Raw genomic sequence first — 25,073 nt, 5'->3', positions numbered from 1 at the left:
CCAGACTGCAGAAAACCTTAACCCTTCCCAGCTCCCAGCACATATTGAGACCATGCAAGATTAGAAACTGCTCTTTGCCCTACACAGCAGGTCTTGATGTGACCTCCCTGCCCAAAACAAGTCTACCAAGAATGCTGTTTTTTTCCAAGAACTAAAAAATCTAGGGCAACTGTTGCCACTAGCTCAGAAACAGAGGGAGGAAAAAGAAGCATTGGACAGATGAACATATTTAGCCTTCATGGATCAACAGCCTCGGGGAATTTTTAATTTCAGCATGGGAGCACAGAAGACTGTGGACTGAATCAGATGGCCAGTACTGCCTGGTCCCTCGCCTTTGGCAGCGGAGTTCAGAGGCTCAGCATGAGGTGTTATAACCCCAAAGTGGGCAAACGAGCAACTGGCTGTTCCATTTTCCCCCTTCAGACATGGGCAGCCTCCACTTGAGAATACTTTATGTCTAGAAGCAGGTTTCATAATCCTTCCATAAACAGCTAGGTGCCCTTACAATCATAATGCTACATATTCTTGATATCCCTGATAGTGTTCAGATTTTTTTTTTCTTTTTTTTTTTTTCCTGAACCTTTGGACCCTGCAACATCCTGAATCACTGAGCTCTATAGGTAATTACATGCCACAGTGGTAGCTGTCAGTCAGTCCTTTTGAATTTACCAATATTTACCTTCATTACTTGTCCTTGTGTTAGGAGAAGGAGAGCATTATATTTCCTGCTGCGTTTGCCACCCCTCTGAGCAGCCCCAAGATTTTCATCCTGCTCACATACAAGAGCTGTCCCCATCCCAACACCCGTCTCTCTCCACTTGTGTATGTGTTTGCACGGCAGCGAGGCAGAGCTCAGAGGATCTGGATGAAACTGCAGCATTAATTTACATAACAGAATATTTTCCATGCAACAGAGCTAACAAAAGGCAAGCCAGAACCTTAATAAAATACTTATGAAGCAGACCAGGCTCTACTAATGATTACAAATACTTTTCTTCTGAGAGGAGAAACTTATCCCTCAGCAGGGGCTGGCACCTCAAACCAAACTCGGCTTGTAAAGCTCTGGCTGGGACAGTGGTCAGCTGCCCTGAGTGAGACATTTATTTTAGGATAATGCTCCAGAAGACAGCTCATGTGCTAATTAGGCTTGGAATGACTGGGCTCAACAGAGCATTAAGGGTCTAACTAACTAAATCTGATAACCCTGGATTAACCAAGGTCTTCTGCTAAGGAAAGTCTTGCCGGGCGGCGGAGGATGCACAGACCTATAGTAGTGGAGAAAAAGGGAGAGCAAACCGAGATGATCCTTGGCTCTGTACTGGATGAGCAGGTCAGCGTTCCTGGGGATGCACCAGAGGGAAGATCACTCTGCTTTAAATCACTTCAAGCATGTTCAAGAGGGTAGAGGAGACCCCTCAAGACAGTAGGCTTCCAGACCTTTCATTATAGGGCGTGCTCACGTTTGGAAATCTTCTTTCCTGAAGCTGTTGTGTCTTCTCTGTACCAGAAGTCTCAAAGAAGACCACATCTCGTATCTACATCATGTGGTGAGGAAGAATTTGTCCCTCCTAAGCCCTTACACTGAGATAGGGCTCAGCTCTATCTCAGGAGGTTTCAAAACTCTGCAACTTCTGTTCTGAATATGTGCTATAAATACGCTGGGTAGTCTTTGTTATTCACACAAATGCCAAGCCGTTTGGGAATATTGCTGGGCTTTAAGTTTAACAGCAAGATTCATGGACTAATTAATCACAGGATGTGAAAATTATTCCTATTATTAGTTTCAAATAATCCTCCTTAATTCTCTGGAATACTTTGACGTTACAAGCTGGGCAGCACATCAATCACTATCTTCTTTCTCTAGACCATTCATTATTTCATATTATGAATCCTACAGTTTTCCATTTCACACAAATAATTCCAGTTTCTTCAGTCTCTCCAGTTATGAAAGTTTTCCAGGTCTTTGTTCAGATTCCTGGGCAGTTTCTCAGTTCCCACCAAGTCTGTAGTCATCTTTCTGAGCTGGGGTGACTAATTAATTGCACACACTTTCCCAATCAGTGGTGGGATGCCCTCTGCTTTATGTATCAACATAAAAGGACTCTGTATGATCATTTTCCATTCCTTTTCATATGTACCTTAACATTTAAATATAGATGTTCATTACTAAAGTTCCTTATGGCCAGCATGACATCAAAAGCATGGCATTTGGTAGTTCAAAGCCAGATAATCTGGAATCTGGCAAAGTATACTGTTGTGGCTATCCTTGTTAAACTCTTCTACCATTTACTGAAGTCAGCATCAAGCTCAAAAACTCCAGGCTTACAAAAAGACTAGCATAGAAGAAACCAAGGGTTTTTTTCACAAATATACATTCTCTGAGGAAAGGAGTTTGTCTTCACTGCCTCTGGAGCTTGTTTTTTGGGGGTTTTGCACCCTCGACTTCCACAAATACTTGGGGTATGTGTGTGGGGAGTTTTACCTGTCTTCATGCAGATTCTCTTTGTGGGCCCTCAAGAGATAACAGCGTCCTCAACATCTGATTAAGGTCTGGACTGAAAGAAATTTTGTCTGGTGAAATTTGCTTATTTAATCAGCGAGGTCTGGTGGCCTGCCTCCATCAAAGAAGATTCTCCTTTTGCTTTTATCAGCAGGCCAAGAGGTTTTTGTGGTTTTTCTTTTTTAACCTCAATTTGTGCCAAGGGGAAAGCAGGCAACAAGATAGGAGACCAAAATACTGCCTGTGGAACATCCTCTGGTAAAGAGAGGAATCACCCCCCTGCACCTCCCGGACAAACACACACAAGTTGCTTCAGTTAGAAGTATTTCTACACCCTGCAAAACCAAACCATGTCAGCAGCACAAAGCCTGAGAGGGGTCAGTTACAGAGATGGAGGCTTTTTTCTGGGATCTTTAAAGCTTGTGCAGTCACCAGCAGAAGCACAGAGAATAGATACCCCAAGGGATCAATGACTGCTAGTGGTGTCTCAGCAAGATATGGTTGAAAGTATGCTGAATGACCCGAGATGACAGTGTTGCCACCTTTGTGTGATAACCACCTTCATGCCCACTGTTTGTCAGTGCTGGGACGTACCTGTTTCTGACAGTTCCTCCTCTCCTCCCCTGTTATCGTGCCATGAACTGGCTAGTCCTCCTGTCCTTGGGGATAGAGACCTCTAGGAATGTCTGAGGTCTCTCTGCACTCACTGCAGCCTCACTTTTCCTCTCCCAAGTCCCCCCTGAAAGGCATGGAAAAGAGGAAACAGAATGAAAGCAAGTGGGAACAAGAAGGCTGTCAAGCTTACAGACACGAGGAGTAGTCACCACCTTCAGAGTGCTTTATACATCCAATAATTATAAATAGCAAGTGTCTGCAGAAATGAAAATGAGGCATATGACATGGAGCTGAGGCAAGACATCTGAGTAAGGAAGATGCTCCCCTCCATGGCCATCACAAGGACTATGACCTGCAGCTGGAGGATAACTCTTAGCAGTAGATTAAGTAAGATGCCACTGAATGTGGGCTAGGGAGAACATTTTGTTGGCAATAGAAAATGACTCAGTGCAGATGCCTGCTGAAGCCCACTTGCTGTTCTTCTGAAGGGTCAAGCTACAATCACTGCTCATGATAAGCCATATTCAGGCAAGAAATCCCTGAAAAGTGGCTGCAACTGTTCATGTGCTAACAAGCAGTGATGGAGAGGGCAGCCACAGCAAGCCAGGCCTCAGGGCAGATGTGTCGCTCCTGCTGTGGATCATAAGGAATGAGGCAAAGCCAGGGAAGATACTCAGGGTGGGCCAGCAATATCTTGGGACCAGAGATATGGATTACTTACACCTCTGCTGGATCTTCCTATACATGGGCTTATGACTTTATCAGCTGAGTTACTGGGAAAGGTCTGAAGGTTGGTCTACCAGGGGAAAAAATGCAGTGCAAGCAGGCACTGGAAATAGCCTCACTACAAAGAATAACAAATTTCCCTAGCATAATGGTCCAGATGGGTCATTTTCCCTGCTGAGAAGGACATCTGTGAGGACTGCTATGCTATCTGAGGTACAGAGAACACACGTGGCAAGAAGCACAATGCTTGTGTCCTGCTCTTTGCCATGGGAGCCCCAGAGGGGGACCAAAAGAAGGTGCCTTAATAAACAATTTACATGAATTGGAAGTACCAGGTAAAAGGAGGCTAAGCAGGCATGTGGTTGCTCCTGTACCAATGTGTGCAGGGCAGAGTGGAGAAAAACCTGCCCACTGCAAGCATTTAGGTCACACTTCTCCAGAAGTAATTGCAGTTGGTGCCAGTTCACCCATCATCAGGCGTGGCTCTGGAATTAAAACAAACCAGTGAGATTAGCCTAACAATGTAGAGAGCACGGACTCCTTGTTCCCTTCAAGAGCAGCACCTGAAGAGCCCATTCCCTGGGGGCCAGAAGGAGCTGAGTGAAGATCAAATCAAGTCTGTGTTAGCCAACACTCAGGAGCACAAGATTTTCCCAGAGTTGACTGTATCACGGTTAACACATCAGCTCAAACACCACATAGATAACTTGAGTTCTCACCCCCCACAAAATACAAATCCTGAAACAACATGCTTTTTTCTTTCCTTGCACAGTTATGCAGGAATGTTCCTGAGCAAAGAGAGCCACAGATGCACAGGTGAGTCTCTTGCGCATCTGGGAACCAGCATGAAGGCAGACTTTCCCAGTCCTGTACCCATCCCTTGTCCATGTGTCCAACCCCTTCCCAAGTACACAGCACACTAGTCTGGGTCTCCTATCCACATTGCAGCTCAGGGCAGCTCATGTGCAAGAGTTAACAACTGCAATCTTTTTTTTTTTTTTTTCCCTATCTAGATGACCACCTGAACTCATAATCTTCATCTCTGTGTTTCTTCAAGCTCTCCCCACCTGGCAGCTCTACCTATTGGCCTGTTTTTCAATTTCAAGAGCTTCTGGGAACAAAGGCTCTTTCTTATACCGCTCTGCGTGGCACCCGGAGCACTGAGGCCTGACCTCCACACTGCAGTTTCTTGATGTGAATGCATCGTGAACAAAACTGCCCACAGCACAAATGCCACTGCCACCAAACTACCAGCAACCTTGCCCAGTGAGAAATATTTGCATGTGTCTGATGGATGGAGAAAAAAACATTATCTGCATATTCCTGAGGTTACAACACAACTGTGGTGGGGAGAGGAAGAGTTCGTGGACAAGCCTGCACTTGCTCTCATCTTAACAGGTGTGTCCCTGCTTTGACCCACTTATTTCAGAAAATGAATGCTAAAATAATTTTTGTCAAGAGAGAAAACTGGAGCAGAATCAGGGACTAGAGCCATTTTGACAGCCCATTACTTTCTCTTTGGAGACTAACCAACTTCCAGATGAATGCTGCGGCACGCAGGGAGCCTGCTCAGCAGATAACACAACAAATCCCTGCTAAGGCTGGTTACCAACACAGCTGTCATTGATCATTGCTATGGATTTCACCCCCTGCCAGCCAAGCTCCCTCAGCTCCTCCAAGCCTTATCCTGCAGCCTTTTGCATAGCTCTGGGATCGGGTAGCCTTCTGGCTCTTTTGGACCTACAGACCAGGCCACCAGAAGCACTTTATCCACATCAGGATTCATTGCGCAAAGCAGCAAAGGTAGCAGATAAATGAATTTTCCCACCTCCAATGGGATTTTAATAACTACCACAAATACGGGGACATTTTTTTCTCATTTAAATGTGATTCCACAGCTGACAGGGAGGCATCTCCATCTCATATCATCAGTGTCTTACCCACACACAGAGATCTCCGCCTCTCTCACTTTTTCTTTGTGTTTCTTGTGTTTAATCAGTACTCAGGTGCATCAGGACCTTGCCTATTGAGATGAGTTATTGCCCAGAGTCTATGATATAGAAATGACTTTGGACTGAGTATCTCAAGCTGATCCAGTTTACATGAAACAGAAGAGTAAAAAGCAAGCAGCTCTGTGCTGAAACCTTTTTGGTTTTCAAAGAGCAGATCTTTGGAATACCAGGCAGAACAGTTACAAAGCCAACAAGAACAAAGAGCTTAGGTAATTACTGCAGAAAAGACTTCGAATGTACATAGTAAGTAAAAAAAACATCTGGAATCACCAAGCAAGGTGAGGAAATTAGAATAACAGGGCTCCTGACCAAACTGAATGAATAACCACACCGAGAAGGCTATTACAGTCAAGCAGAGACTTCATCTTTGATACGGTTTTGGCATGAAGAAGAACATGGAAGCTGCGTCAATGACAGGTTAGACAATACAGGGAAAAGAGGGTGCAGAGAAGGAAATGAGCATTTGAAGTGGAAACAAATCCAATGAGATTAATACGCTCCAATCAGAAAGGACGAGATATTTTTGATCCCAGAACAATGAAACAATCATTGCACGATCACAGCTAACAACAGAGCTTTCGATAAAAACACCCATGAGGAAGAAGAAAGAGAGAAAGGAGCTGAAGCCAGGTGGCTGGCAAATAACAAAGGTAAAGCATGTATCTATTCTGAAAGAGAAAGGGAAGTGACCCATGTTAGATCTATCAGCCTGCCCTTAATACTACATAAGGCTTTCAGAAAACATTGGCAAAGAATAATGAGACTGGAAAATAAACGAAAAATGGGGCAAAACACAACATGGGGCTGCTAAAGGCAGGTTACTGTCTGGCTATCAGGAATAACACCAGAGTGAGACCTTGTCTCACCAGGAGCATCAGACTGCAAGAAAATTAACATCTCTGGGACAGAGAAATTGTTCCTTGCTTGCTACCAGAGCCTCAGGCACCCTGACAGGCAGCAGTGGAGCCATGGGCAGCTGCTTCTGAGTCCACTGCATACTCTCCTAGGCACCTGCACTTTGTGCAATGCAGGTCCAGGCCCTTGGACCCCGGGAACCAGCTGCACTTCATCCCTCCATTTTGCATCAAGGCAATGAAGAAGATACACAGCAGCGATTTTATCTCCCTGCTGCGAATCATTTCAGCCAGCTCCAGTCACCAGAAGCTCTTGTCCATCTTTTAGGCTCAAGCATCTCAGGGCAGAGATTATCTGTGCACTCTCACGGCTTAACAGATGTTCCTGTAAGAGTGGCACCTACCAGCGAGGCACAGCCTGCACGTCCTGAGGAGTGTTCCCTCCCATGCAGCAAAGCAGGCTGCACCACCTTCTTTTCATTCTGTTACGCAAATGTGGTAAACAGACTGTACACAGATTTTCTTCCAGAGCACGACACAAGTATGTGCATCTGCAGTGATCTACCTCGCTGCATGACCTATCCTCTGATGCACCTATGGATGCACACGTGCTGCTCTTGCCCCCAGCACCCTCCTGCAAGAGGCTGCTCTGCAGAACCACCTCTCCATAGCACAAACACAGTCCAGGAGCTCGTCTCCCTCTTCCCACAACACCAGGAGCACTTCCCAGTACCCACTTCCATCAGGCTGAATGGGACGGAGGCCTGGGGACACAGAGAGGGGGATGGAGGGGGATGGAGAGGGATGGGGAGGGAACGACTGTCTGAGAATCTGCAGCAGTGAAATGGTTTCTTCAGACAACTGCTGCAGAAAAGGCTGTGCTGAGGATCGCGCCTGTCTCAACAAACCAGGTGGGGATGCACACAGGGAACACAGTGAGAGAGGCTGGAGAATGATACCACAAACAACATATTTACATTCCCTGACCACGAAGCCAGATTTCCTCCCCTGTGCCCTGTGTGTCTCTGACCCACAGCTTTCTGTTCCTCTAGCTCTGCAATGCTCCTCGCACCTGCTTTTTCCGCTCCAAGGTTCCTCTATAGCTCTGCCAAACACTCACCACTTTATCTATATGATCCCTACCATCCTGTGGCACTTGACAGGCCTAAAGATGCTTTATCTGAACTACTCTTGGGTCATTTCAATGCTAAGCTGCCCCAAGCACTCTGCCAAGCTGGCACACTGCAGAAGGGTTTTGTGAAGAGGTTAAATGTGCCAAGCTCACTTATTAGCAGCACTGTTAGGCAAGGCTCTAGGTGTTTGGAGGTTAAAAAAAAAAATAAATGCAGAAGATCTCTATACTCCCCCATACTCCACACACCCTTACAACACCCATCAATCCAGTCCCTGTATGATCTGTTTCTCAATAGCCAATGTTAATGTCACTTCCATTAACACCACGTTCCTCCCAAACACCTACAATTGCAACCCCACATGCTCAGCATTTTCCATAAGCCCAAAAGATTGCATCTTCTGTTTGCTTATTTACTTACATTACTACATGCCCATGTATACGTTCCCCTACAGCCACGTCACTGCATCGCAGATACCCAAATCATTCCTCCGTACCTTTGCCTTATTGTTCTCACTAACTGTCATCCTGATCAATCCATATCCCTTTCCCATATAGATCCTTCTCTTTGTTCAAGCTCTTCTCCTTTTGCATGTGCAGCAGCAATTTGATGGAACGATTTGTGCAGGGGGTGGGGGAGGGAAAAGAAGGAGGAAGGCAGGGAGGAGGGAAAAGATGGATTTGGTTATAACAGAACCATGTAATTAAGCTCTAGTAACTGGTACCCAGCCCAGACCACTCATCTCAGTAATTAAAAATAGCAGTTCCTTCATTCTGAGATAACCTTTCTCATCTGATCGGCAAAAAGAGGCAGGGAGAAAGCATTCATTTACACAGCCAGCACAGACACACCCTGGGCAACACAAAGGATTCCAGTCTGCACAGATCCCGGTGTATCATTTTTTAGATGAGCAAGGTTTTACCTGCCACACTATTTTATCCTAATGCCTTCTGAGCAATTGATTTACTCGTGTTAAAAAAGAAGAAAGAACGAATTTGTTTTAAAAAGCCAAAAGCCATAATGACAGCAGCCCTTCCTGCGCTCGCGTCCTTTGTTTCTGCCTTTTCATGGAAATGCTGTCTGTCAAAACAGCTTTTGAGCTGCACAGCAGCATCACCGCCGGGGATGCACAGAGAGCGTGACAGCTCGTGGGACCACAACAATCCGTGTGGGCTCGGCTGTCATGGCAGACACAATGGAGAGCTGTGCGACTGCACCAAGAGAGCACTGTTGGGGAGAAATGCGGATCGCCTCTGCACAACCAGCCCCGGACGTGACAACCGCTATTTCAGAGCCACAATGGACAAACACGCATTCTGCACAGCAATACCAGCCTCTTCACTCCCTTGCATAATTATAATCACGACAGCTCCAAAGCAACGCAGCCTCTGAACAGACAAAGCGATCCTAAAATCTTTAAGCTTCATTGGGTAGCTGGCAATCTCTGCAGAAACAAGCAAGCCAGCCGCTTCACAGGACAATGGACGGTCTGAAAACCATCAGTAAGGCAAATGCCCACCCCGCTCATTTCTCCATCTCACCTTTCCACAGATCCTCTGCTCCCCGTCTCCTCTCCCTGCACACGCTCCGCTCCGGCAGCGCTGAGCACTCTGATTCCAGTGGGCTCCGTGCTCTCTCACCAGGATGCTGTGGGAAACACAGAGTCAATTATTTTTTTTTGTTACAGCTGCATCCCTGGCAATGCAGAGGGTCTGCGCAATCACATCTCCAATGCTCCTGCTGCTGCTGCTGTGACGTTGCTGCGTGTGAAGGAGCAAGCATGCCCACAGCACAGCCACTCCGGCTTGCAACCAGTCCCTGTGGGACCTCAGACAAGGGAGGGCATAGGAGGGAGCAGAGAAAGAGAGGAAGGGAGAGAACAAATCAGGCTGGAAGATGGAGGATTGATTCTTACAGGAACAGGGAAATCAGGAAGGTAGCAGGAGGAGAAGCATAAAATCAAAGCCTATGCCATAGGACAGAGCTGAAGCATCTTATTAGGTGATGAGCTTGGGTTTCTGATGCTGCATGACTGCAAGCTGTCTGATCTCTTATGGCTTTGTAAATGAAAGCAAAAGGAACCAGACTGCTGTGTTTCTACAATTGATAATGGCAGCCAGAGCCCTTGGCGATAAAACTGCAAAGTAATGCACAGGAGGAGGAGGAGGATGGGAGGACTTAACACTGAAAGATCAGGAAAACTACAAGAAGCTTCTTGAAGCTTCTTTTACATTTCTGTAGTGCATTGTCTTAGAGAGCTTCATCAACGGCACCTACACAGTGTCCCTGAAACACAATCATCCTCAGAGTGAGAGGCAGCCACAAGCACCTTGACAAGTGTCAAATACCTCACAGTGACAAGATGTCTGAAGTCCAGGCTGTCACAAGGAATCTCAAGCCCAAATCCCAGCAACTCTTAAGCAGAGCCTGTGATTATCATGCTACCCATAACCTGGACTAAATCCTCGCATGCCCACAAAGCAATCCACAGCAGACCCTCCTTCCTGAAACAAAGCATTGCCACCTGCAAAAGGCCAGGCTCTCCTGTTTTCCAAGGCTACATTAAAGGATTTTTTCACCCCCTTCCTTTCACCAAAGGAACACCCTTTCACCAAAGCCACAACCTGCTCCATATGCAAGTCAGTGCAGCTCCTTATGAGGCACAGCAGGGACACGTGTGGCTCCTTTAGGGTTTCTCTTCTGGATAGAACCTGAAGCCCTCTCCTTCCTCCCCAGTGCAGTAATTTATTTATTTATTTATTTATTTATCTATCTATCTATCTATCTATCTATCTATCTATTTATTTATTTATTTATTTTTGTCACATCTGGGCATAACCACACATCCCACAAACCCAGATGTGTTCCAGGCTGTTTCAGGGGAGATAATCCCAGCACTGGAGCAGCTCCTCTGAGGGAGCCATCCTGGAGGGACATCACTGCCACCATCACTGCTCCCAGAGCCACTGCCCTGTGCTTGGCAAAACAAAAAGCCAAGCACCTGTGGAGGAAGAAGCTCTATGTCCACAAGCCGAAACCCACCTCCAAAACAGAGGGGACAGGCAAGTCAGAGAACAGCTGAAAATGTCACACAGATGCACAGGGCAAAGAAAGGAAGAACCATCAAGGGCCCGATGCACTCAGAGTGACAACCAAATAAAACAAATAAAACAAGGCCACACAGTACTTTGAAGAAGCTTCTGCCCCTGGATAGGTGGATGTAAAAAGCCATGCCAGAAAGACCCACTGAGACCCATCCCACTGTGCTGTCAGCGCCAACCAAGGCTGGCTCCAGCAGGCGCCGCCGGCCCGCTCAACCAGAACAGGGAGGAAGGAGGTGGCCAGGCCCAGCCGCGGGCTCGGAGCAAAACAAGGGACGCTTGTTACCCAGGAGACTCGTTCCCACAGCAGAGAGGAGAATGGAAACTATGTCGGTGCCCTCCCCAGTCCTCCGCGGGCCTTGCCAGCGCTGAGGGAGGCGGCAGAAATGCTGGCAGGCTGAGCGCTTGCCCGCCTCCCTGTCCCCACCACGGGACGCTGGCATTGACCGACTGACCAAAGCGAATGCCTCCCTCGAGGGGCAGATCCGCACGCCAAGGCTGATGGAGTCTGGGGCTGTTTTGTTAAAAAAAACAGAGGCAGTAATGCAGCAGGCAAGGGACTCCCTTGGAAACATGACTTTTCAACTGTTTCCCTACATAAACATCTGTGCTCTCCTCCCCATCATGTTTATTCAGTTCAGCACTTTCCCCGTGCTCGTGTGGCCTCAGATATGCCTCTGGCTTATCAAGAAACATTAATCTTATTACCTATATGCATCCCAGTTGGGGGGCAGGGGTTTTGCCATCTCACCTCATTCCCCCTTGCTCCAAAGGGATGAGAAGTGAATGCATGACGCCTTCTCCCACCCATGAATTGCACATGAGGAGACACATCCCCTTCCCAGTGCTGTGCTGCAGCAGAGCTCCCTTCATAGGGAGCCCTGTGTGCTGTACTCATGCTGGGTATGACCCACACGTACCTGCAGCACATTGTTCTCCTGACAGCAACCAGGACATGAACAGAGTACCACAGGAAAAGAAAGAAAAAAAAAAAAGCCCAGCTCAATTCTGCCTTGGCAGGAGTATCTTTATCTGCCTTCAAGTACCATGCAGGAATCAGTCACTAAGGTCAGTACTAACCTCATGTACTAACAGGAAGAAACCTTCCCACCTTCACTGCAGTTTCACAGCAAAAGCTGCGAGGACATGCCCAGGCCACAGCGACCTCATTTGTAGAACAGTCACAGGAAGGAAAGACATTACTGCTCTTTCCCATGAGCATCCATGAGCAGCTCACTGCCTTTCCACCTTGCTAACTGTTTGTGGCAGAAATTTGGATCTCTGAGACAAGGCAACCCCATCCACCACCATCCCAGCTGTTTCAGGAATGCCAGACAGAGGGATATTGGTTGCAGCTGAACCAACAGTATGGTCCTCCTCACCTGGAGCAAGGAGCAACAGAACACACAGGCCATCAGGAAAGCAGGGAGTGCTGTAAACTTTATAAAAAGTCCTCAAAAAGGAAAAAAAAAAAAAATCATTCCTCATTCTTGCAAGCCCTGCTCTTTGAGGTCAAAGAACATTTCTCTCTCAAACACAGAGATCAATACAGGCTAATCGTTACCAATGTGCACTTGACAATTTTTCTATTCGCTGTGAAGTGGGAACAAATATGGGAGTTCTTGAACGACAGGTCAAAAATCCAACCAGACAGAGGAAAGCACACGGTGGTGTCATGCTAGTGCCTGACCTCTCAGTTCCCACATTCTCCCCAGAGGACCACCTATCGATCCCTGCTGAGCCTGCCTTCATAGAATCACAGAATCATAGAATCATTAAGGTTGGAAAAGACCTCCAAGACATCTGGTCCAACCATCCCCTACCACCAACGTCACCCACTAAATCCTACCCCTAAGCACCACGTCCAACCTTTCCTTGAACATCCCCAGGGATGGTGATGCCACCACCTCCCTGGGCAACCCGTCCCCGTGCCTGACTGCTCTTTCTGAGAAGAAATGTCTCCTCATTTCCAACCTGAACCTCCTCTGGTGCAACTGGAGGCTGTTCCCTCTAGTCCTGTCACTGGTTATCTGAGAGAAGAGGCTAACCCCCAGCTCCCCATAACCTCCTTTCAGGTCGCTGTAGAGAGCAATGGGGTCTCCCTTCCAGAGCAGGTCTCAGGACAGAGGCACAGGAGCCTGTGGGGCTGTGCAAATCACAGACACAATTGTAACAGCAGGATTCACCAGGCACCCACCCCATGGTGCTCTTGCCCCAGCAAGACCTGCATATGGCCCAGAACAGCAGTAGTGATTTATTCAGGGCTAGCAACCCCAGGCAGAGTCACACCTCCAAATCAGAAATTGGCTTGAAATGAGAAAGTTTTGCTGCTTTTTACCACACCCCCCCCCCCAAAAAAAAGAAAAAAGAATATTTCTTGTTTGCTAACCATTGCCTAACAGAATTAATTCCCAAATTCACTTCTCTGATGTTTAAGAACCTTCTCTAAATTTCTGGCTTATCTTTATGCATGTGTTGCTCACCCCTATTCACTCCTGTTCCAAAAATTATCTTTAACGTCAGCATTTATCCAGACTGTGTTTAAAGTTATATCATCCCATTTCTTTAATCACTTTGCATTAGATAGGCTTTCCATGCTTTGATCATAAGTAACCCTTCTCTGGACATGACCCAGTTTAAATACAGTCTTCAGAGTGTGATGGGAAATGTTGACAATCTTCCAAGCCAGATCTCACCATGCCTTAAAACACAAAAATGTCCCTATTCTCTGGAACAAATAATTTTCTAATATGTCGCAGTGGATGACATTTATCTTTTCATGGCTGCTTACAGATATCCTGAAGGTCACTGAAAGACCCTGGGTTTTTCTCCATCTCTCTCACTTTCCCCAATGAGCTCCTAGCTGTAGCTGAACTTTTTGTTCATTTCTCATGCACACAACCATGCAAGTATGAACTACCCAGTTCCTGTTTGTATTATTCCTTAAGGTCATCCCAGCTCTTCCTGCTGAATAACCATAAACTGCTTCTGAATTGATGAGGCTTTTTGACTCTGTGTTTAGGAAACATCATTAGCAATATTATTTTTTAGTGCTCAGAGCATTAAATAGCTTTTATTTCAGGGCTATTCTATATCAACAACTTCCCTTCAGACCAGCAGTTCCTCTTTCAATGTTCTGGTTACTCTTCCTTTAGCCTGTTTGCTGCTCATTACCTCTCAGCAAAGGGCATTATTGACTGAAGAAGTCAGAAGTCCACATGCATTCAAGGGGAATCAGGACAAGCACTTGAGAGATCCATTTCAGGTTACTAAACAGATAAAATACAACAGACTTAGCAAATCCCTGAAAAAAAAAAGATTATTGAGATATCGTATCTGCTTGCCTTGCTCTCACTCATCACTAGCTGACCACCTGCAACCTCTTGAGAAATAAATACTGGGCTAGGTGGATTCTTCATCCAAATCACTATAGTGATTTTCTTCTTCTGTGTACTGAGGTTGAATCCTTCCTAATGTTAGCGGCTGCTGCCTTACTGCCCAGGAATGGAGACGGTTACAAGCTCCATAAAAAGTCACAACTAACAGATAGGGCTAGCTCTGGCATGGCTCCCACTGGGCTGGGCTGAGTTCCACATACCTCAACAATACTGAGATGGCTACGGGAAATCCAAATCCAGCCCACAACCAGCTTGTCTGTCTCCAGTCCCCTGCAGCCCAGCATTCCAGTATGCTCATACTGTTCCTCCAGGAGAGAGCTACTATCAGCATTTTACATGTGGGAGACCAGGGCAAGAAGGAGATTTGAATCCTTGGAAAGCTGTGGGGAAGGAAGAATTGATCCAAGAATGCCAGTGCCCATCTTTCAGCCCTAATACTCAGCTCTCCCCATGCAGGAGAGCATGAAATAGGCAAAGAAATAGGCAAACATTTTTAGACAGAGGGAAATCAGGACAGAAACAGTGGAACAGTTCCTGAATTTCTGTCTGTAGTCTCAGCTTCATTCTGATAAACAAAGCTCAAAAAGCTGTACAGCATACTTTAAATTAAAGCAAAACCTGGATGTAACTAATGCACCCTGAGATTTCAAAGTGCCTGAAGGAGGAGCTGAGCTGTAACAGCAATGCTGTTTCTTCAAGCATGTACTCAAATATTGATGATACACTGACTGGGAATAAAAACTCTTTCTCCAATCAAAACATTGGCAAAGAAATAGAAGGGGTATTGTTACCAAAAAAAGATACACCTTTTAATCTGACAATCAACCACTTGATCTGAGCAGCCCATGTTAACAACAGATATGAAGGTGTTACTGGTTTCACTTCTGTTAAAATCAATTTTCAAAAATGGGAACAATCCTGTCTCTACAGCACAATTCACCTAAAGCACTTTAACTAATACATGTTCACCATAAACTATGAGTTCCCCACTGCCATGAAGAAAGTCCTAATTTCCTACATTATATGTCGAAGCTGGTTGGCAGCCACAGTTCTGCTGTACTCATTGCTTCATATTCTGACCGCAAATAAAAATTGTGTACTTCCAGCTCAGCAGCTGAGAAACTGCAGGGCTGAGCTGAATCTGTGCAGCCCTGAGACGGTTTGCTGTCTGCACACTAAGCACAACCAGAGACTGCTGCGTACACAGCAAGCATTGCTCAAGAAAGGTGGCTGCTTCTGGTTCCCATGATGTACACCGAAGTGACATTTCCCTCCCTCTGCAGGGGAATCGCCTGGCTGGCTCCAAGTGAGGGTGGCTGCACTGCAAACAAGCCTCTGCTCAGAGGCAGTAAATGGGTGGGACGTAGCACAGCAAACAGGAAAGGGTCAAGCAGGAAAGGAGGAAAACGTCACTCTTGGACACAAGAGAGGCCACATCCAAGAATGGAAAAAGCCTCCTGTTTTAGTACTGAGTCATAAATATTCCAGTCTTCCAAGGCAACAGCAAGTATGAAGATTGCTCTGGATTTCATGCAGAAAACCCACACTCGCCTCCCTCTGCGCATGCCTGTGCACTTCTCTGCCATCGCTGCTCAGAGCAACAACAAAAGCCAAGCACGGAGAGCTGTCAGCTCACCACAAAGTGTTCCAGCAGATCTCCCCACTCTCAAACACTCCCACCTTTACCATGAAACCCAGGGATCACACAGCTACCAGCTGATTTATTAGAGATGCGTGATATTAATTTTGTTTATACTGCTTTGTTTCCTAAGGTTGTACATTTATCACCCAAACTTGACATGCTCTGAAGTGATACCTGCCCCAGCTTGCTATGTTTTAATGCTAAATAAAGCAACCCTTAGTACTTCTGCAAAGTGCTCTGATTAGAAGAGACCATTGAAGGTACACCCAAAACCCGTCCCTCAGCAGCAACACAGAAGCACATGAGTGGCAGATTATAAGACGCCAGTGCCACACAGAAGACTGCATGTGTTCATGGACACCCACATCCCAGTAGGTTCTTAGAAAAGCTGCAAAGAGGAGACAAAACACTTAAGGGGGAGCTGTTGAAAACGTCTGCTAAAAAGCCCGTGTATCGCAGGCTTGTAACTAAATCCTGGAGACTCAGTCCACCTCTCGGGCATTTAACCAGCTGACTGAAATGGAGTGGTCGTCTCTTAATCTTTGTCTGTACCATCTGTTTGCTGAAGGGAAAAGGTCTGTACATAAACAGCAAATGGACATAAATTATAATCATTACCATGACACCTCACACAGCACAGACTGCACATCCTCACCCATAATCATCATGCATGACCTGCTCATTCAGAAGGGATTTGTGGTTACCATAGATCACAGGCTGAACTTGAGTAATAGTGGCATTTTGCTTTGAAGCAGACAAACAATAAGTCCGGCTGTGTGGACAGGCATGCCATACGCAAGACATGGAGTAATCTTCCTTCTCTACCTAACATTGGTACGTGTCCCAGCTTTCCACCAGCCTGGCAAAAATATAGACAAACTGGTGACAGTTTAAAGACAGCAACAAAAAACAGAAAGGAGTAAAATGCAAAGCAAGTGGGTTAGCTGTCTGTAGAAAACTACGGGGTACATTAAAGCAGTTCTGAAATGCATAAAAGGCTGCTGCCAAAAACAAGTTAATAAGCCATTCTCCACATCCCAGGGCAACAGGAATAGGCTGCCTGACAGGCAGTGAGGGAAGTTTAGGTTAAACACCAGTAATGACAGATAAAACATTCATTATTCCACCAAAAAAAGACAGCAGTCAGGAGATAAGACTGGTTTTCTTCATACTATGCATGGTTCTGTGTGTCTCAGAAGCTCTTTGCTTTACTTATTTAGAGGTAGGCATTCCTGCTGGTTTTCATAAGCCCTTAGTGTGAGAAATTGGAAAGGTGGTTTTTTTTTTGTCGTTTTTTTTTTTTTTTTGTCTGAGTTTGCTGACAAAGAAATGCCCAACTCAGGATCCTGGTCAACTCTGTGTGCCACAGCAGTAGGGGAAACTGAAGAAGGGAAGGCGCAGGACTGTAAAGACATGGGATGCAGCAGTGATGTCTCAGTCCCTGGGAGCTTCTCAAGAGAGGTGAGATACACGCTGCCCAGGGAAGTGGTGGAGTCACCATCCCTGGAAGTCTTCAAAAGACGTTTAGATGTAGAGCTTAGGGATATGGTTTAGTGGAGGGCTGTTAGCGTTAGGTCAGAGGTTGGACTCGATGACCTTGAGGTCTCTTCCAACCTAGAAAATTCTGTGATTCTGTGATTCTGTGAAGAAACATGAGAAATGGCATTGTCTGAGTAACCTATGCCTGGGTTAGGAAGATGTAATTGCATGACTTCTGGAGGTCTTATTCTCATATGATTTCTGTTTGACTCAGAGGACCAGGAAGCCTCTAATGCAGGATTAAAAGCATAGAGCAGTTTATTCAGGTAGAATACCTGGCAAAAGAGAAATATGCTTCTGGAAAGACACAGCAAACCTACAGGTGAAGACTGAGAGTGTAAAAGCATCCCATGCCAGCTGATCCAGTAGCTATTAAAAACATGCTCGAGTTTGTTTTTTCTAAATGGAGTAAGTTCAATAACAGCTTTCAGCCAGTGGATTCATCCTCGTTTCATCCACCACAGTGAAGAGACATTGCTCATAAATTTGGTCTTGTTGAAGGTGACCCTTGACCACAGCTGATAACCCTCCTAACTTTCTCTTTGGTGATTATGACTTCTTCCCATCTATAGGGCAGGCTGTACTGGACTGCCAATCAGCTGCACTGTAGGTCCCCATGTCAGGTCAGCCCGTGATTAAACAACCCTTTGGCTTTATGTGCTTACAGGTGTATGCTTAATCAGGACAAAGTCTAATCTGCAGCATCTAGCTGCAGTGTGGCCAGTTGTGCAAGGCCTGTGTCCTCTGCACACACGTTCCACCCAGCAGGCAGCTGTCCTTGTGCAGACAGGCACACGAGCACACAGAGCCAGACCTGGGAGGTATGTGTCCATGCACTGTGTGCAGCAGTTTTGCTCAGGATGGAAAAAGACCCATGGCGAAGGAAATGCTATAAAGGGGATTCAGGCGTGGGAGGAAATCCTGACGTGCTCTTTAAAATAGAAAGGAAAAGCTGGTAGAGGCAAAGCCTGGGCTCACACAGTGCCCGTGACCTGGTGTTGGTGGCAAAGCAGGTTACAGGAGACTCCTGACAATCTCATTGAGTTTCAACTGCAGTAGACAGACCGAAATAGGGCTCTACCCTCAGGTAGCCTAAAGAGACGGTGCATGATGCTCTGTGATGCTCACCAGGGAGATATCTTAGCACTTCAGGAATTGCTGGAAACTGTGGTGTGGTGCTCTAGCACCTCACAGAAACACATCAGCAAACAGCCAGCAAAGAGGTGCTTCAAGATGGCAAAGAAGGTCTTGTGTCCCCATGCATCCCAGACACATTCCAGCCATGGGAACAAGAGCATACCAGGGTGGAAAGAGCGCTGAAAGTGCCCTCAGGAGCTCCGTAATGATAATACACGGTGCCTTGGCTCAGACCTAATAATAAACAGCAATGATGATGACTCAGAGACCACATATGTTGGCTGGACATGGGAGAGGAGCAGGAAGGAGCAGAGGAATAGAAGAGAAGGATGCCCCTGATTGAAGGTTAGCCCAGAGCAGGTTATTCTGCCTCACAATATCTGGAAAAAAAAAAAAAAAAGAAAAAAAAAAAAAAGGAAAAAAAAAAAAAAAGGAAGAGGAAGACGCTTTTCATCTCTGTCATCTCTGTAATATTTTTCCACCTCTGGACAGTTCTGAAGTCTGTACTTTCAGTGCACTCCATTGAATGCAACCCTTAAGAAAGCATTCCAACCAGTGCACAACCTCATCAAGAGCCTTAGCAAGGAAAAGAGAAGGAAAAGAGAAGCCCAGCTAAATGGCCAGAAGGGGAGGAGAGCAAGTGAGAGCTGGGCACAGTAGATAAGACAGCCAGAGCCAAACCACAAGCAGCTGCTGTGCTCTCACCAATTCTCAGTGCAACGGCTGGAGAAAACTCCTGGCCACCATGTTCTAGCAGGACCCTTCCTCCATCCCAGGGAACACCGCCAGGATTAGTATCCCCACATCAGAAGAGGTGAAGCATGGAGTGACAAGCAGCAGTTGTGACCTTTTCAGCAGTTTTTGCATGCCCACTGCTTTCACAGCAATTTTCTGTATCAGCTTAAAATAAACCCAGTCCTTCAGAAAGTAATGTATTTAGAGAAGTATCTGGCCCTTCCTCTTCAAAGCCAAAACGAGCACAGATGTATCTGGAGATACAAATACGGAGGCCTAGGAGCTATAAGGAGGGATTAATGTTGTAGTTCTGTTTCAGACACTGAAACACAAGTGTGGTCTCCTTGCCCACGACACATCTGCCTTCAAATCAGAGCAGATAGGTTAGCCCAAGCACTGCCCCATGACTGCAGCACGTCTCCGCTCTTTTCCTCTTCTTCCATGCAGAAGGCTCCACATATTAAGCCACATCACAGCATTATTATTAGACCAGCAGAGCTACAACCCCTGTCTACAAGACTGAGCGTCTTCTGATGGGGCTTCTCTGAGCACGAGCCCTCCAAGATGCATTTCTATGAGCTCTGGGCTCCATACACAAAAATGCAGGGGGGTCTGCTGCTCTGGCCCACATGACCTGAAAACAGGAGAGAGGCTGATGCTCCATCAGCCTGAGAGCAGGAGAATTACATACCTAGCACAGGATTTGAGCATCAACAGGCAAAACCCAGCCTGAGGGTAACAAACTGCAGCTCTCAGCTCCCCAGTGGGATGGGGAGCTCTTACATAGCCCCAGGAGCACAGCTCCCCAGAATCTCTGCAGTCTCTGCAGAGGGGTCTGGTTTCCAGTTAGAGGCACCAACCAGCCCATTAAAAGGGCAGAATTTTGCAATTATTTTTCGTGGTTATATGGATAGCAAGGATGTCCAGAGCTATAGATGTTAATTCTACATATAGACATAATTCGACATAATTTAATATGCCTTCTACAACTAAACCAATCTCCAGCTCAGCATAAGCCTAATATAGGGCCAGAATGCCTACATATGCCACTGCTATGGCACAAGACATTGGAAGAGCAGCTAGATCTGGACAGTGGCAGGCAGCTGGCAGCAGGTTAACCCCTCCTGGCATCTCCTCCTGATATTGTGCCTGCCATTAGACCCAGAGATAATGCACAGGACATGCAGGGAAAGCTCTGTAGCAAATAGCCTAATTAGAAGTGCAAGTCTCACATCCTCTTGGGGAACAGCAGATCTGCTGAAGGTCAGCATCCCCTGTGGTCAGCACGGCAGTGAGGACAGGGAAGCAGCAGGAGCCCTGCTGGCCCCCCACTGCTGCACCCACCCAGGAGCCAGGGCTCTCTATGAAGAGCCCCAAAACACCATCCCCGAACCGACGCCAGCATTTGGGCAGGGCTTAGCGTTATTTTTAACACTTGTGCACATACCTCTTTGGATGAATCCTGCGAGAAGCTTGTCACCAAAATAGTATGCTGTGGGCACTATTTATACACCCACTGGCAGCAGAGCAGGGTGCGCAAATGAGGGAAGGTTGGAAGCCCCCTCCCTCCCCTCCTCAACTGTTAGGAACTGGGGGTGCAGGGGGCCCTAAAACAGGTTTTGTTACTCGGGTCAGTCCTCAGAAGGAAAGCATCACCTGCAGAATGCCCCCAGGGACAACAGCAGCCTCAGGCCTTTCCATAGCAAAGCACACCACCTTCGGGGACTAAAGGAAAAAGAAGATACCCTTTTGAGACTATTCAGGGAAAGGAGGCTCTTCCCTTGTCTAATTTTATATGGTTATTCTAGAAGATTTGCTTCTCTCTTGCCATTTCCAAGCCTACTGAAATTCCTTGGTTTGTGTCTTCTGTGAGTCTCTTCTCCCTCTGCCCTTCTCCCAGGACACATCCAGACTGCTCCCTACTTCCAAAGTGACCCTACTGTCACCTGGAGAAGCAGGTGACACGACTTGTAGAAAATGCACAGGGTGCAGCACAGGAAGAGAGAAGAGAGACAGGCTCTGGGGTATCAGAGCACCATGCTGGAGCAGAAAGGGAGACAGGGTTTGATTTTCCAGTGTATAGGTAAAAACAAGGTGGATGTATGCGTTTTGTTCCTGTGTAGCAGCATACCGCCTGGTCATCAGAGCCACAGCAGAATACAGAATCAAACCAGATATGCACTGCTCCTTGGAGCACTCTCTCCAGGTGGGACAGGACAGATCACACCCCTTTTAGCAGAGCAGCTGGAAGGGATCAGCTCCTACCTTGCCAGACACAATCTCCCCAGATGTCAGGCTCAGCTCGCTGTGGCCGGGAGTCGGGCACGGCAGCAACTGCATGAGAGCAGCAGGAGGAACACAGCACACCGAGCCAGCGATCATCCAAAGCAAACCCAGCTTGTCCCCACGCTGTCCTGGGGATCAGTGAGCCTGGGTGGGGGGAAACTCCGCAGGCAGCCCCCCCTGTTGCTGCAGGATGGTGGGGCGCACTGACAACATGCTTCTTCCAGGCAGGAGCTGGCTCAGGGACTCCTCCAGCCACCAGTCACCTGCCTCTCCTCGGGGACAGAGGTGCCAGGGTGCTCGTCTTGCTCCCTGAGCAACTGGGCAGGAGAGACGAGTGAGGGCTGTGGGCTGCCGGCCATGCAAGAGCCGGATTGCTAATGAAAGCCCCAGTGTAAATACAGATGCCCTCTGGAGAGGACTACAGCAGCAATGCGGCTCGTGTTACAGAGAGCCATTTACAGCGAGCTCAGAAAGAAGGCAGTGTGATGGGGCTGTGCCGCCGACCCCACCGCCAGCCTGCTCCCGCAGCGGGATGGGAGGGCAGCTGCTGGACAGGGGGACGCCCAGCTCCATGATCCTACAACTCCAGGCACAGCAACTGCTAGCAGGAACGCAGTTTTCCACCCTACACCCAACACGAGATACTCCAGCCCCACACCTCCTTGGCACATGCTGCTCCAGTGGCACATCATGGCTGGGAAGAAAAGCATTGCTCCATCTGTGTGTGTGTGTGAGGCCAGCTTGTGGGGCAGCAGTCTACCCTCACCGTCCATCTCCCCATGCACAGGGGCTCCCCGGTCACTGGGATTTACCCAGTTCACTGCCTCTGGCACCTCCTGCTAGGTTTCTTCTTTTCCCTCCCATTTCAGGGTAATTTATCAACCGGATTGCAGCTTGGACCAGATAAGGAAGATGGGGAGGATAGGGACCAGCTCAGCAAAGCAGCAATGTGTCACGGGGTTTGGAGGCTTTGCTTTTTGTCCCCACAGCTGGAAACAGCAGTAGAGGGGTTTAGCAGGTTTCAGCTACCACCCACTAAAAGACCTCAGCAAGAGGCTGAGCAGGAACTGTTTCAGGGTGCATACCACAGCGGGCACAGCCTATTTTCAGTACGCCTGATGCCAGACAGGCACACAGTTCACATCAGGGACCTCTGGGAGCCACCAGTGACAAAGAACAGGGAGCCCACAGAGTTCGGTAGCAACTGATGGGTATGCTGTAAAGGCTGGGGAGATCTCCTCTGAAAAAAATACCATCTAGCCTCAAAAGAAGAAGGTTGAAAACAGCTGACTTAGGTCAATCACATCAGTGAATACTGTTAACCTAGCTGTAAGGAGGGCACAGGGACCCCAGTGTAACAGGTCTATGTCCTGGTGATGCCTACGAGCATGGCCCAGCTAGCCAGGCATTAAGTCAGCCCAAAATACTCCCTATTGACGAGAGCAGCCTGGCTGCATCACCTGCTGTCTCCTGTCCCCAGAAAACAGGGGAAGGACAGTTGTTGAGGTTAAAACTCCTTGCTCTGCACCTGCTGATATCTCTTCCCCAGGCTACAGTGAGCAAGGTGCTTTGTGCTTTTCCCCTCCGTGGTGCAGTCTCCACCACGGCACAGCCCAGCTGTGTTTGGGATGGGATGCTCTCCCAGCTCTGGCATGCTCTTGCACAAAAATAAAGGGAAAACTTCATGATGTAACAACAGTAAATCTGGTGCCAGGTGTCAATTCCCAAGTCTGTCAGAAACAAACTGAAGACAGGACTGGGTCTTCAAGGACCTGTTCATCAATAGGGGCTCCCCAAAGAGGCTGCCTCTCCAAACATGATGAGCCTTCATGATTTATTCTTGCACAGTGACAGACTGGCTCACTGCTAAGCAAGACAACACCGAAGCCATGTCTTCAACCAAGTGGCTTATGCAGCCGAAGTGGTCTCAGCCAGTGAATGGCTAACCTCTGGATAGTCCCAAACAGTTTTAAAACCATTCACAACAACCCAGGCTCAAATAAAGCAGCTGAGAGTGTTTAGATCAAAGCTGCAATAAGGCTTACAGCATCGGCAGCAACTGCAGTCCTGCCGAGGCACAAGTGAGAGCCCCGCAGCACCCACAGCCTGCCACGACCACTGACCTCGGCTGGGGAATACTGGCTGCAAGCTCTCCCCTTTGCCTTCAGGAAGGTGATACCCACAGAAGATGGGGTTTAGGCATCTGCACAGCCTGGCCTCGTTTTGCCTTGGAAGCTGCTCCTCCCTACAAGCACTGCTCCACCTTGGTCTGACCTGCTGCCCACGGTCGCTGGAGGAATCCAGGCAGTACCAGAGAGGACAGGCACGGTCAGCATCGCTTCGTGGGAGTTTACTTTCCCAGCTCTAGTTGTGTAAGATCTCAAGCAGACCACCACCCCGTCCCGTGCCTCAGTTTCCCCGCCTGTGAAAGAAGCACCATAACACTTACCAAGCTCCTGCAGCTGTTGTGAAGTTAAGTTCATCACGGGACGCTTGCAGCCTGGAAATAGTTACAAGCATTCTGCAAAGCTCATTTTCCACCCCTAAAGCAGGCTCCTTGTGGCTTTCCCAGGCGCACACACCACTGCTCTCAGCTTCCTTCGCCCTCACCAAGACATGTAGGCAGCAAAGATCCCCATCGGCCCCGAAAGCAGGAGCTGGGGTGCCTCTCCCAGCTGTGCCCAGGCCATCTGCCAGGCAGGAATGCAGAGTATCAGCTGAGGGCTGGAGAAGAGCTGTCAAGGCAGCGGAAGGGCTGGGGCTGCACCATGCTGGAATTCCAGCAACGCGCAAGCACCCGCCCGCCCGCCCCAGGAACGACTCCTCCCTGCCCCAGACCGGGCTGAATCACTGGAAATACCAAAACAATGATGAGGTCACGTTCCCCAAGCAAGGAACCAGAGCCAGATATAGAGGCAGGGAGAAGCATGCTAAAAAGGGACTCGATGTACAGGCTGGAGGCTCTGGCAGACAGGCACCCCAGGCATTTGTCTCGTTTAAAAACAGCTTGAGGCTGCCAAGAGGCTTTTTTTTTTCTTTTTTCTTTTTTTTTTTTTTTCTCTCTCTCTCTGCGGGGAGCAGGGAGCTGGGCAACGCTACAGGGGCTTTAAACTCTTTATGTGGCCCACTGAAAGAGGCACAAACGTTGGAGTGCATAGATTTGCATTCAGCTCTTTACAAGAATTAGGCAGAAGTAAAATTGTGACTCAGTTCCACGTCCAGCTTCCCCCAAATCTCCATCTTGCTGTGATGCCAGACTCAGGCTTTGGCAGCTAAGAATCCACCTGCAACAAGCTGAACAACAGACAAAAATTGCATGACCATTGCTGTCTGGTTGCTTTTTCTACAGCCTCAGCCAGCTTGCACAGAAACAAAACATTGGTTTGGTAAGTTTT

General features: G+C 47.6%; 1 protein-coding gene across 3 annotated transcripts in view; it reads right to left on the bottom strand.

The window, feature by feature from the left end:
* RUSC2 (RUN and SH3 domain containing 2) overlaps positions 1 to 24,424 on the bottom strand; it is a 47,003-nt gene extending 22,579 nt beyond the window's left edge. For all 3 annotated transcript variants that reach the window (XM_082783105.1, XM_082783109.1, XM_082783108.1), the window contains exons 1-2: positions 24,128 to 24,424; positions 9,382 to 9,487 (exon numbers count right to left, since the gene is read on the bottom strand). The gene's annotated coding sequence lies outside the window, so the exon portion shown is untranslated. The remainder of the gene's footprint in view (positions 1 to 9,381; positions 9,488 to 24,127) is intronic.
* Positions 24,425 to 25,073: the final 649 nt, after the last annotated feature.

Source organism: Aythya marila, assembly GCF_965140915.1.
Source record: "Aythya marila genome assembly, chromosome: Z".
Taxonomy (NCBI): Eukaryota; Metazoa; Chordata; class Aves; order Anseriformes; family Anatidae; genus Aythya; species Aythya marila.
This window is presented reverse-complemented; position numbering and strand designations above follow the sequence as displayed.